The sequence below is a fragment of the Mastomys coucha genome, unplaced genomic scaffold (genome assembly GCF_008632895.1).
Source record: "Mastomys coucha isolate ucsf_1 unplaced genomic scaffold, UCSF_Mcou_1 pScaffold14, whole genome shotgun sequence".
In the NCBI taxonomy this organism is placed as follows: Eukaryota; Metazoa; Chordata; class Mammalia; order Rodentia; family Muridae; genus Mastomys; species Mastomys coucha.
Window position 1 is genome coordinate 37,632,377 of NW_022196896.1, and position 13,675 is coordinate 37,646,051.

At 40.5% G+C, this 13,675-nt stretch overlaps 2 long non-coding RNA genes across 2 annotated transcripts in view; one reads left to right on the forward strand and one right to left on the reverse strand.

Moving 5' to 3' along the window:
- Nucleotides 1-413: 413 nt before the first annotated feature.
- Nucleotides 414-903, reverse strand: LOC116089046. The gene is made up of 2 exons (XR_004118126.1): nucleotides 823-903; nucleotides 414-657 (listed from the first exon to the last, which is right to left on the reverse strand). It is a non-coding gene; the product is annotated as an uncharacterized LOC116089046 (long non-coding RNA).
- Nucleotides 904-1,039: 136 nt separating this feature from the next.
- The window catches only part of LOC116089048, a 45,016-nt gene continuing 32,380 nt past the window's right edge, over nucleotides 1,040-13,675 (forward strand). Inside the window, exons 1-2 of the long non-coding RNA XR_004118127.1 lie at nucleotides 1,040-1,079; nucleotides 1,327-1,425. This is a non-coding gene — a long non-coding RNA (uncharacterized LOC116089048). The remainder of the gene's footprint in view (nucleotides 1,080-1,326; nucleotides 1,426-13,675) is intronic.

Genomic DNA, 13,675 nt, shown 5'->3' on the forward strand with positions numbered 1-13,675 from the left:
TGTAGGGGCATTGATTGGAATGTAAAATGAATACTTAAAGAAAAAATAGTAAGCTCTGAAAATACTAAAGTATATCTTCACATAGAAATGCAACATAAAAGGAAAAAATTTTAAATTCTGAACACACCACTCATAAAAGTTGGGACAATTTCAAAGTTATTTTACAAAATCCTAAAAATGTAAGAAATATTAAATAGAATAATCCAGAAGTATCTTTCAATAATACATTGATTTTATACCTATACAACATTATACGTGGAGTTGGTTGTATCCACAGTACATATAAAAATGTGAAGATAAGTTGTAGTAACATGTTCTACCCAGTAGAGTATGGTTAAGGTTTTCTTCTGCTTTCTGGATGAAACAAAGAATGAACCTTAGTTAATAGAAAATGAAATAAATTGTCCATATAATTGTATATTATTGTTTAGTTTTGTTATGAAGAAAATTTTGTTACAAGAAAAATTGCTGTTTTTTTTTGTCAGAATGGTTGCCCATTGTTACAAACAAGTGAAAGAAGATCACACTGTGTCAGAAAAGACCAGCTTTCAGATGCCTAAGGACTTTGTATATGGAACCTCATGGACTAAATATGGTCCAAATTGCACTTTGTTCCCTTCTTCCCCGTCTTCATCCCCTCCTCATTGTTGATATTTCCTGCAAAGACACAAGTAAATTAATATTAATCCAAGATTGTGTACCAAATATATCCAAATCCAAATTCCATCACAAATTCCAGATTTGTGAACCGGTAATTTGCCTGGGTTCACTTAGAGGATCGTGAGGAAAGGGTTGCTTATAGAAGCATGGTGACTCAAAAACCTTGGTGTCAGTGGAAAGCCCACAATGTGACAGGTGATTTAACCTCAGGAAAGCTGTAGCAAGCATCTCCTTCAGGTAGCCTTACAGAATTTATGCACTCTTACAGAGTTCGAAGTAAGACCTCCCTTTTCTCCTTCTATGATGAAATATATTAACAGTGGCATCACAATTATCATAGACTGATGTAGGGGAATTTCCACTAATTAATTGTTTGGCTAAAAGAGACAACAAGAAGCTAATTGCTGGGAGAAGAGGAGGTGGGCAATCCTAGTCTAAGACAGCAAAAATTGACAAGGGAGGATGAAACTGCCCTTTTTATGGAGAGACAGGGAGCAAGAAGAAGCAGAATGTAGATAGGAAACTGTTAGACGTTTTGGTGGCCTCTGCCACTAGAAAATTTCCAACACAGAATAGTTGATGAGTTTAGGATAATAGATTCCATGCCCAATGGTTGTGTCCTCTGTTGATTTTAAACTCAGATTGTCTGGTGTACTTCATTCACAGAGACTCAGGTGGGCCAGAGGGAAAGAACATAGCCAGGACTGAATTCAGCCAGCCTTTGGAATGGGAAGATTGGGCAAAGTACGGAGCTCCAGGTGAGAGGTAAGCACAGCAGAGCACAGACTGAGGACAGCACTCCCACAGCTGACTGCTGGGACAAAGAGAAAAATCTCGGTGCTTGGTCATGGCTAGCCAGGATGGAAAGACAAAGAGGCTTTGAAGCAGGCTGGCCACAAGAACCAGGGCAAGACTGCCACTTGGGGCTGACCATGGGGGTCTGCAAGACCACAGATGCTGGTGCCTAGCCGGATTCAGTGTGGACTGTTTTTTGTTCATTTGCTTGTTTTGTTTTGTTTTGTTTATTAGATATTTTCTTTATTATATTTCAAATGTTCTCCCCTTTCTGGTTTCCCATCTGGAAAAACACCCTATTCCATGCCCCTGCTCACCAACCCACCTTCTCCTGAAAGACCCCAAGAACTGGGGAGATCCTTACTCAAGTCTCGGGATGACACAACCACCCAATGACTCACAAGAGACCAAACTTGCTGTAATCACATGAGGTTTATTCCAGATCTGGGGTCGAACTCATAGCCTGGCAGGCCAGAGGAGTTCAACCACTAGCAAGAGGAGGAAGCGGTATTTAAAGGAAAAAAACCCACAAACTAGGGGGGGTGAAGGGGTTACCAGGGAAACATAAAAAGGGAACAATGGAAAATTCCAAAGAAACCCACCACCTAGCTGAGTCAGGTCACAAGGAAGTCATCCTGCACACTCATTGTCTAGAGGAATGTGGTTTGGTCAACACTGTCTTCTTAATGGCTGACCACTCCTAGGACTAATTAGATCCTGTTGTTTAGTCAATGTTATCTTCTTAATGACTGACCGCTAACCTGTTCCTTATTCTGGGCAATGTTATCTTCTTAATAGCTGACTGCTTTCTTGTTCCTGAAACTGATCAGTCCACCTTCCTGGCTCATAGAGACTTCCTATGCCTTCTTTAAGTAAAGGTTACACATTATACATACACTTCTATTAAATGCCCTCATTCTAAGATTCTCCAGTCTTTCATTCCCCACTTCTTCTAGTAGATAGTTCTAATCATAGAACTAAATATCAGTATCATTATATTTTAGATTTTCCTGGCCTAGCAAAGAATAATATTGTTGACCTAACATTAGAATCTGAACAGCACTTATTCTTTTTTTGATAATAACAACTAATTTATTAAGCACGCATGGGCCTATGGTTATTTAGCCTTTCTCTGAGCTTACTCATGGAGTCTCTAATGACTCCTGAATGGTTTACACAAAAGCAACATTCTCTCATATTTAAATCAATGGCAGCTCTTAACTCTCTATAAGCCTTATGCTGCACTACCATAGCGGATGTTCCTGTAGCTATCCCTGCAGTCCCTAAGCACAGTCTCAACATAACTGTCAGGGGAACTTCTTAACTGTCTTCTATTGCCAGGCACCACCTTACTGGCTCTCAAGCTTCCTAGCTTCTCTTCTTTCTTGTCCTTATCTCCAGCTCTCTAGCCTCTTATTCTTTCTGACTCTCACACTAGACTCCATCTTCAAAGACTCTCTTTTAAACGTTCTATCTCTTCACTATGTCCTTTCACAATCTGTCTGCAACTTTCCTTTTTTCTTTCTCCGTTTAAAACACTTTCTCAGCCACCTGCACTAGTTTTCTTAATAGTCGTAAAGAAAAGTCCTGCATCTCTTCTAACTTTCATAGTCTTTCAATTCCACCAGAAATCCAGGAATGACTGAATAATGGAATATATGGGGAAGCATAAAACAGCTTCCAGAAATATTGCCAATTAAGAGACTGCTAGACACCTGGACAGCCCCTTAAAACATTGGAGCATCAATCTTCAGCCTTCTGGCCAGTGAATGTCTGACACAGGAACTTTAAGGACCAGCTTAATCTGTCTCTGCAGATATATGCTGTCCTAGGCCTGTGTGTCCTTTTTTTGGACAGTATCATCTGCAGATGAAGAGGCAACTTCTGCCTAGTGGCTGTCTTGCCACAGCTGGAGCAGCTCAAATGATGCTCAGTTTCTTCTTTGAGTCTGAGAAAGGGGTACTGTCAGTTGCAGACAGGTCTCTAGCCAGATGAATAAATATTATCAAATGCCATATTCTGTGGATTTCTGATGTTTTTGAAAACCAACTATCTATGTAATGTAATCTGGACTATTGTCTATGAACTAATCTCAGTTCTTTTCTATGAATTTGCTACTTTGGCCGTAAACTCACAGGTCTAGACATCTCAGATCTTGAAATCACCCTAATAATAAACTCAGAGCCATGAATTTGCTAATTTGGCCCTAAACTCACAGGTCTAAACATCTCAGATCTGTCTATAATAACAGTAAAAAGGAACTGGTTCTAAGCCCTGCTTGCTAGGGAAATACTGAAACCAGAAATCTCTTAAGTGAATATAGAAAACTTCATCTTTTGGTCTTGAAGTATGCACAACAGAACTGTATTAGCTACACCTCACAGTCAATAAGAATATAATTGTACACCCAATCTTAACAACAAATTCTCAACTTAAAGGCTCTTACTTATTTGTTGTATACTAGTTTAAGATGGAAATGGTTTATAACACAAGCCTCAACTTTTCCCAATCACTACTGCATATGATACAAAACTCAAAACTAATAATATAAACACCAAAGCAAACTTTCTGAGAATAAGCTGTGTATCTGAAGAAATACTCAAATACCTGACTAAATACTAGTCACACAATGTTTCTAGTTTAAATTATCTATACACCATTTAAATCACTTTCAATACAGGGTAAATATTGTCAGAAGGTCATTTTACAAAAGATAACATTGATTTTGTACCAAATAGGAACATATGAATTTAACTCAGTAACAAATTATAAGGCTTTCTATAGCTATACAATTAAATCTGGCTATTTCTTCTCTATTTCAAATATAACCATTAACAAACCTTTCTATCCCCAACGCCCAGGGAACCGGGTAGATGACTCATCATAACTTCTTCAAGCTGAATGGGGGCGTAGATATAAAAGAGGGGTGAGGAAGGAAAAACAGAATTAGTCTCTGTGTCTTAGCTGGATCAGGCTGAAGTTCAGGACACCAGGAGTTCAAGCAGGCAAGTTTCGCACGTCTGATGAAGGGATTTACCAAGGGTATACATTTCTGCAACATATGAATCTCAAAACAAATTCAGTAAATACTTCAAGCATCTTTTCTCAAAAACACAAAAACAAAACCCTTAATAATCAATACAAAGAAATCTACCTGGATGGTATTTGGGTTCCCAGTGCCTCAAAATCTCCAAATAAGAAAAAAACCTGTCTCCATTTCTGATATAAATGACAAGATAAAATTCCTTATTTTGCTAAATGCTATGAGTGCACCATTGGATGGGTGCATTTGACCAGGGACCAGCAGGGAAAGTATCTCCCACTAGCTCAGTGAGACAGACAATCGTAGGTGCAAAACATCCTTCTCCCAACAGCCACAGTGGTTTCAGGTTTCTTTTTAAAGCCTGTTTACTCTAGGGGCAAGATGTGCTAGCAGTTTAGCACTACTACTAGGCTTCGATAGAATTTGGATTATTTTTCTATGTACTTTTTATTTCCAAGGCAAACTAAGTCTTTGTCAGACTGCTCATCACTTGTCTCTACTAGACTCTACACCTTTTTTAATTCTTGTAATGCTAAGGTATAACCATAATTTAAACAAAACCCACTTTTAAACATTCTATTTTCTTTAAAATAAATATCAAAGCATTACTATCACATTACAAAGCTTAGCTGCCAATTCTTACATATGAATGCATGACAGTGCAATTTTGAATACATCAAAGACATCATTTTAAATCTTATCTCTGGTCCAGGCCTCACCCTTGGCCTCACTAAATTCATAAGGCGTAAGAATTATGCAAAATATTCCTGGGTCGGCTCATGTCAGGTGTTGTCGCTTAACATGATTCCAACCCGAGTTACCAATTTTAAGTTAATTCTCTATTACCAATATTACAAGCAGAAAGCTGTTGTCCCCTCTAAGAGCGGCTCTTGCAGACACTCAGTCAGACTCTATCAGCTCTTTTTTTTTAACTGTGCTTAACTCCTGGCCCCAGCACGATGGCTTATCAGTCTCTACTGTACAAATTAAGACTGTCTTTTACTAACTAAATCAAAGTTTTAACCAATTCTTTTCTTCTTTAATATGAAACACAGAACAACAACCATTTATCTAAGCACTGCCCACAAGCAAAGCATAACTCTCAAGGTTATAATATTCAATCACCACAGTTTAAAATGTACCAATTCAATAATTTTTAAACCAATGATAAAGACAGTATTTTAACCCAATTAATCTATTTTGTAAAAACCTACTTGGTTGTTCAGGGGTCCAGCAAAAGTCCCTGACTGCTGTGCCCTGCTCTCTGGCCACACCTCACCTTGGAACTCATGTCAGCATAGCCTAGGTACCTGCCTTGGGCTTCAAGGCAGCAGCTGTCCCTCCCGCAGACATGCCTCCTCCAGGGCCCTGTCCTTGTATAGTGCTGTGGACTCTGTCCAGTCCCCACTGCTGTAGACCCAGTTAGCCAGGCATATCTCTAGGTAGACCACCATTTAATCTTGTACTTGTCCCACCAATGGCTCTATTGCTTTGTTAGCACATAAGACAGCCCCAAAGACAAAGAATGCCACACGACGGCCCCAGTTGGGGCCCCCTTGGAAAAGTTTGTGGGATACCTGGGTGAAGCGTTGCTAGGCTGAGCCTGGGGTCACGTAGCTGAGCGGCAGGTCAGAGATGGTACGGTGGAAGCAGGTCTCAAATTCGTCTCCAGCAGCCCGCATGGCTTGGTACCGTGGGTCGGCTGCTGGGCCTCCCCCAGAGCCAGCTCTACAGACATAACCTTTATGCCTCAGCTTATGTCTGGAGTTGAGGCTGGGGTCGACATCCAGGGGGCCAGCCTGGATGGGGAAAAGGCCAGGGATCTGGATCTGGCCCGGAAAGAACTGGAACTGCAGCACCTGGGTCCAGGCCCCTGTCTCTAAAGCTTTGGCAACTATGGGGCCGATTCCATGTTTCCAACTGCCCTCTTGGGAAACCCGGGACCATGGGATTCCTGTCGATACCATTTTTTATTCCTGGTTCCCCCAGGAGCAGCCCAAAGACCCAGCGGCAGTGGCTCCAGCTCCAACACCGTCCATCAGTCAAGGGAGGGTGTAAGTCCTCAATCCAAGGTCCAAACACACACACAAAATCAGTCACCACACAGACATCCACCTTTTCAGGTCCATGACACCGGAGAAAGACAACTGGGCCCAGTAACAAACATCAGGTACACACGTAATCAAAACCAAATCACAGAGTCTCTTGGCCTGTGCCTGCCACGGCTGCCGAGATGGACTGGTCACAAAATACACACAAAAAGACTCGTCTCAATCGAGAGTGCCAAACTTACTTCAGAAAAACAGACAGCTGGAAATTTACCGAGGTCCTTAACACAACTCTGAAAATCAGACAAAGAATAACACAAGAGCGGAGCCAATTGTACAGGTTAAATGGCCGGGAGAACAGACCCATGCTCCTCTCGAGCAGGGTTAATGTTTCTCCCCTGGCCTCCCGTGGGGTTCCTCCTGGGGGTCCCCAAGGATCCCCAATCTACTGGGACGTCTCCCAGGGTACTAGTCAGTGATCCTAGCACATCTGCCGATCAGCCCCCTTTCCCCCTCATGGAGGGCAGGGAGTCGCTGACTGAAAATAAGCCCTGCTATCCCTTCCCGGGAAGTGGCCAGGTCCAAACTCACAGATTGCAAAACAGGCAGGCAGTTCACAGACACATTACAAGAACTCAAACAGACAGACAAACCACAATTAAGAACTCACCTCCAAGGGGTCTTCAGAGAGTCAAGTGTGGTCATAAATACAGCAGACGAGCCCCCAAATGATAGACTCCCAGAACTGGGGAGATCCTTACTCAAGTCTCGGGATGACGCAACCACCCAATGACTCACAAGAGACCGAACTTGTTGTAATCACATGAGGTTTATTCCAGATCTGGGGTCGAACTCATAGCCTGGCAGGCCAGAGGAGTTCGACCACTAGCAAGAGGAGTAAGCAGTATTTAAGAGAAAAAAAAAAAACACAAACTAGGGGGTGAAGGGGTTACCAGGGAAACATAACAAGGGAACAATGGAAAATTCCAAAGGAACCCACCACCTAGCTGAGTCAGGTCACAAGGAAGTCATCCTGCACACTCATTGTCTAGAGGAATGTGGTTTGGTCAACACTATCTTCTTAATGGCTGACCACTCCTAGGACTAATTAGATCCTGTTGTTTAGTCAATGCTATCTTCTTAATGACTGACTGCTATCCTGTTCCTTATTCTGGGCAATGTTATCTTCTTAATAGCTGACTGCTATCTTGTTCCTGAAACTGACCAGTCCACATTCCTGGCTCACAGAGACTTCCTGTGCCTTCTTTAAGTAAAGGTTACACATTATACATACATTTCTATTAAATGCCCTCATTCTAAGATTCTCCAGTCTTTCACTCCCACTTCCACACCCTGGCATTTCCCTACACTGGGGCATAGAACCTTCACAGGACCAAGGGCCTCTCTTCCCACTGATGACCAACTAGGACATCCTCTGCTACATATGCAGTTGGAGCCATGAGTCCCACCATGTGTACTCTTTGGTTGGTGGTTTCATCCCTGGGAGTTCTGGGAGTACTGCATAGTTCATATTGTTCCTCCTATGTGGCTGCAAACCCTTCAGCTCCTTGTGTCCTTCTCTACCTCCTTCATTGGGGACCCTGTGCTGGACTGTTTTCTTAAACTATAATTACAGACTTAGTTTCTACCATGTGGTTTTGATTATTTCATTGCTATGTATTCTGGCTGGTTTTGTGTCAGCTTGACACAGAGAAAGGAGCCTCTGTTGTGGAAATGACTCCATGAGATCCAGCTGTAAGACATTTTCTCAATTAATGATCAAGAGGGGAAAGCCCAGCCCATTGACAGTGGTGCCATTCCTGAGCTGGTAGTTCTGGGTTCTAAAAGAAGGCAATCTGATCAAGCAAAGGGAAGCAATCCAGTAAGCAGCACAACTCCATGGCCTCTGCCTCAGCTCCTGCCTCCAGTTTCCTGCCCTGTGTAAATTCCTGTCCTGACTTTCTTTGGTGATGAACCACAACATGAAAGTTTAAGATGAATAAACTCTCCTTCCACTGAGTGCCATACCCCTCCTGTCCATCCCCCCAACACACACACACACACACACACACACACACACACACACACACTTACAACTTGCTTCTTGGTCATGGTGTTTCATTGTAGCAATAGAAATCCTGACTGAGATACTATGACTACTTGCCCAAGAGCTCTGCATGTCACCACACTGGGCTCTGTTCTATGGTAACTGATGATTTTGCCATACTCTTGGAAATAGTTTTACCATAGTCAAGATTTTGAAGAGATGCAGGAGGTATCTCAAGAATGTTCATAACATTCTAGTACACTTTGCTTTTGATTTCATTTCGATCTCTGCTGAAAAACATCCAGTAGGTGGAAACACTCCTCTTTTTCTTTTTATTTCCCTGGGCAGAGATAACTTATTACTTTGTAATGGATTTCAACAAATTTTTGAAGAATTATTTTTATTATGCATATGTGTGTTTTACCTACTTGTATGTTGTGTACTGCATATATTCCTACAGCCTGCAGAATTCAGAGGAGTGTAGTGAATATTCTGGAACTAGATTATAGATTTTTGTGAGCCACCAGGTGGGTGCTGGGAACTGAACTTGGATCTTCTGGCAAAAAAAAAAAAACCCAAAAAACTCTTAAATGCAGGGCCTTCCCTCTCTCCAACCCTCTTAACATTTTTTGCTGTTGTTTTTATTTTACTTTTATTATTTATTGTTTTGCTCACAGTCTATCATGAAATGGCTAGGATTGAATATAAAGGTTTGATGCTTCTCAGTATTTCCATTCCCGTGGGTGTTACATGCCATGTGCTAAATAAAAATTGTAAGGGAAATACTAAAATGTATTTCCGTGGAGGATGGAAATCTCAAAAGTTGTATTCTTTATTTACTTACATGTTTTAATAGTTGGAGCTTAGGGTATGGAGAGCCAGACATTGAAAGTAATAGTATCCTAGAGAAATTTGTAAAAGTTTTATCTATTATATCTAAATCTCTCAGAGACATTCCTAATAGGCTGAGAGAAGTCATATGATCTAAATTTTCCTCCTTTTCTGACTTTCTTCCTTTTACTTTCTCTCCTTCCCATTTTTACTTTATATTCCCTATTTTCTCATATAGTCCTTACTACTGTTTTCTATGTTCTCAATGTAACAGCCATGACTAAGACCATATGCATTATAAATGTCACACAGAAGACTTAAAAAAGACAGCTGATTTAAAAAAGAAAAGAAAAGAAAAACTTTATCAAAGACACAACTGATAAAGAATTCTTTAGAAAATAACATGAAAGTTTCTACCCAAACAGGTCATCATGCTGATGAGAAGAACAAATATATTCTAATGCAGGTAAAAAGGTTTAAAAAGGAGAATTTGTGAGTTTAATAATCATTGTCCATTTTTGTGTAAACTGAAAATACTACAGCATAAGATTTTGTTGTCTTAATACTGGACATTTGTGTCAAAATTGTTGTGGATCCTTAAGCTTTAAGAATCTGTGTAAGACATTTAGGTCACTAGGTGTCAGGTTCCCTATGGACACATCTGATTGTTAAAGTATGGAAATTTTGCCTTTATTTTTGCCCCTCATCTCTGCAGAATTATTTGTGTTTATGAATTATTATGTGTTTGTTATCAGTCATTTATATTGAAAGACCCCCAGAACTGGGGAGATCATTACTCAGGTCTCGGGATGATGAGACCACCTAATAACTCATGAGATACTGAACTTGCTGCAATCACATGAGGTTTATTTGGGATAGGCCGGTACCGGGGTCGATCTCGTGACCATGCTGGCCAGGAGTTCGACCCCGAACACAACAAGTGTGGGGTATTTAAAGGGAAAAATCACAAGCTGGGGGCGGGGAGAGGGTTACCAAGGAAACATAACATAAAAATAGTGGAAAATTTTAGAGGGACCCAACCCAAGGTATTCAGTTAGGGAGGGGAACATATTCATTCTAGGAATGTAATCTTCATCTACCGGTCCACAGGGTGGAGAGTCTCATAAACTAGTAGACCTTCATTCCTAGTTCTGCCCTCATTGTGGATCATTCAGGAGGGGCAGGTATCGGGAACCAGAGTCCTGAGGCTCTCAGTTAGCCAAGTTCCTGGAACTACTTACTTCACCTTTTTGGCTTGATACAGAGGTTTTCCATGCCCCCTTTTAGGTAAAGGTTACACATTATACATACATTTCTATTAAATGCCCTCATTTTAAATTCTAAGATTCTCCAGCCTTTCAATATCTCTATAGATATTTTCCTACTGATAATTACTTTATTATGTCTAGAAATGTCACAGGAGGCAGCAGTGGCAGACACACAGACATAAAGGTACACAGAGGATGTGCCATACCCACTCCAGTGGAATCTGCATGACAAAAGTCCCTGAGGCAAAAAGTTTCAAGGAAACCAATTTCCTGGAATCCCCTTTGTGTCCCCTTTCACAGATGTGGTCCAGATTTGTCATTGCGATAGTTGATGAAGGGTCTTGCTTGCTTTCTCTTAGTATTGTTTTGTTATTAGGTATAGAGGTGCCCCCAAGGAATGATTTGACTAATAGTTAAGTTAGATTGGGCATTGTTTCCTGACCCTTACCAGTGTTCCAACATCCTAGTCTGTGCTGAGTCGAAACTGGGCTTGGAATTTCATAAAGAATGTTACCTATTCAGAAAAATTGCCTCCAGCATTGAAAGAAAGATAGTGATAGAAATAGGGAATTGGAGTTTACTGAATAAGAGTTAATTATCACAGGGCAAGTTCAACAAAGTAAAATTGGAATCCTCTTTACAGTCATACATGGCAGACCACTTTAGAATTGCAGCTGAGTCACTCCCAGGAACTAGAGTATTGTATTGTTCTTGGTAAGGTTAGCAAGAACGGGATCCCTAGGGCATACTTCTAGGATTAGCATAGCTGGGTGTTTACTAAGGACCAGCTGGTCTTGGGTTATACAATAGACTAGAATGGAGACTATTTACACCTGGCCTCTAAGATTAAGCTGACCTTAGATAAGGCTGACTTTCTTTCAGTTGTAACCACTGCTTAGTTCCTGTCAATTTATATGTATATACTTTTCTATAGAACCTTGTGCTTCAGAAGACCTTGATGTACCTTGACTGTCAAGGCTCCTGACTTTTTTCTTTGTAATGACCATAAAAGTCTGATGCTTACTTTGAGAAAACACACTCAGATTCAGCAGTCCCTTGTGTCTGTGTCTGTGTGTCATTGAGCCGACTCCTTGCCCACCTGATTACCAGAACCCTGATTTCTCCCGAGGGTTGAGGGACCCTCATCTGGCCCAGCCCGTGGCAAGGATGTATTCTGCCAAGCTGGGAGCTAACAAGCTGAGGCTAAATCTGCATAGCCTATTCAGTACAAATGAGGCTTACTTCGTGTTATTTTTATAATATACTCATTTCAAGCTCAGAGTGAGTTTTAAGTTGTCCATTCTTATCATTTTCCAGATTTTGATGAAAGACTGGGAGACTTAGAAATTTGGGAAAAAACATGTTAATGGAAGATGCATTAGGAAGTCTCTGTATCTAGCCAGAAATGTGGACGGGTCAGGTCACTGAGGCCCCCTTCAGCTAGGGCCCAGGATAAGAAACAGGATATAAGTTATCTAATTAGTCCTAGGAGTGGTCAGCCATTAAGAAGATAGTGTTGACCAAATCACATTCCTCTAGACAATGAGTGTGCAGGATGACTTCCTTGTGACCTGACTTAGCTAGGTAGTGGGTTTCTTTGGAATTTTCCATTGTTCCCTTGTTATGTTTCCCTGGTAACCCCTTCACCCCCTAGTTTGTGTTTTTTTCCTTTAAATACCGCTTACTCCTTGTGCTCGTGGTCGAACTCCTCTGGATGACAAGGTCACAAGATCGACCCCGGTACCAGTATCCCCAATAAAGCTCATGTGATTGCAGCAAGTTCAGTCTCTCATGAATCATTGGGTGGTTGCGTCATCCCGAGACTTGAGTAAGGATCTCCCCAGTTCTAGGGGTCTTTCATTGACTAGGCAGTATTTTTTGAGTACTGCAGATAAACCCTCAAAAGCATATATGTAATGAATCAGAAATGAGTAATTGACATTTTTTGACCAAATCCACCTATGTCAGGGAATGAGCAACTGGGGAAGCATGTGGCACTGTGTTCTGCTTCTGCGTGTCTAAATACTTAAGGCTTCCTTCTCTTTAATTATCATACTACAAAATCTAAAGGAATAACTTCACTGTTTTATATTAATAATGCGTAATTAAGCAAAAGAAGTCTTTAAACTTTCTATCTTGGTGCTTCAGAATTTCTGCTTTGAAATGAATTTCAGTTTCACAGAAAAGAAAAATGACAAATTTCTGAACTAAGGTAGAAACTTCTAAGACAATGGAAAGGATTAAGTTGAAGCTTTAAAGGAGATCACTATCAGAAAACTGTGCTAAGAATGGAGATTATAACAAATCCTTAGGAAAACTCACTGAAAAACAACACTTTATGTAGTGAATTATCTAAGTTACAGATATCAGTGTTACCACTTTACATTTATATTTAAAAGCAATATTATCATATTTTACGCTTTCTGTAAGTTCCTACTGGTATGCACGGTGAATACAGTGATTAAAAATCCTTCAAACATCCCATTCTCATGAAAATATTGTCTTGGATAGCTGGGAATATTATTCACCTTTCATATCACTACAAAGATTACTTCCTGTTTTACAACCTACCCTCTTGCTTTATTCAAACTCACATACAAATCACATCTATTTGTTACTATCTCCCTTCTTCATAGTAGTGAGTTAGGTCAACTTCAAATTTATATCTTTATGTAAAATTTATTTTTGTTTACAATATTAAGCCTAAGGGATAACAAATGAATTTCCGAAGAAAAAGGTAACTGGGAGAAAAGATGAGTAAGTTCTGAAAGTGAACGTAAAGTCAGATAAATCATCTTGTTAAATAGTACTATACCTAGGAAGTTGTTGCCTAGCTTCTCCAGATGGCTGCGGGTTTCACAGGAATTCATGCTAATCTTCTCCTCAGAAGAACATGATGACAAAATATATAAGGAGAGATCATCGACTAAGGTTTGAAATCGGCCTCCCTATTCAGTTTATTTCACAGTACCAGTGCAAGGTC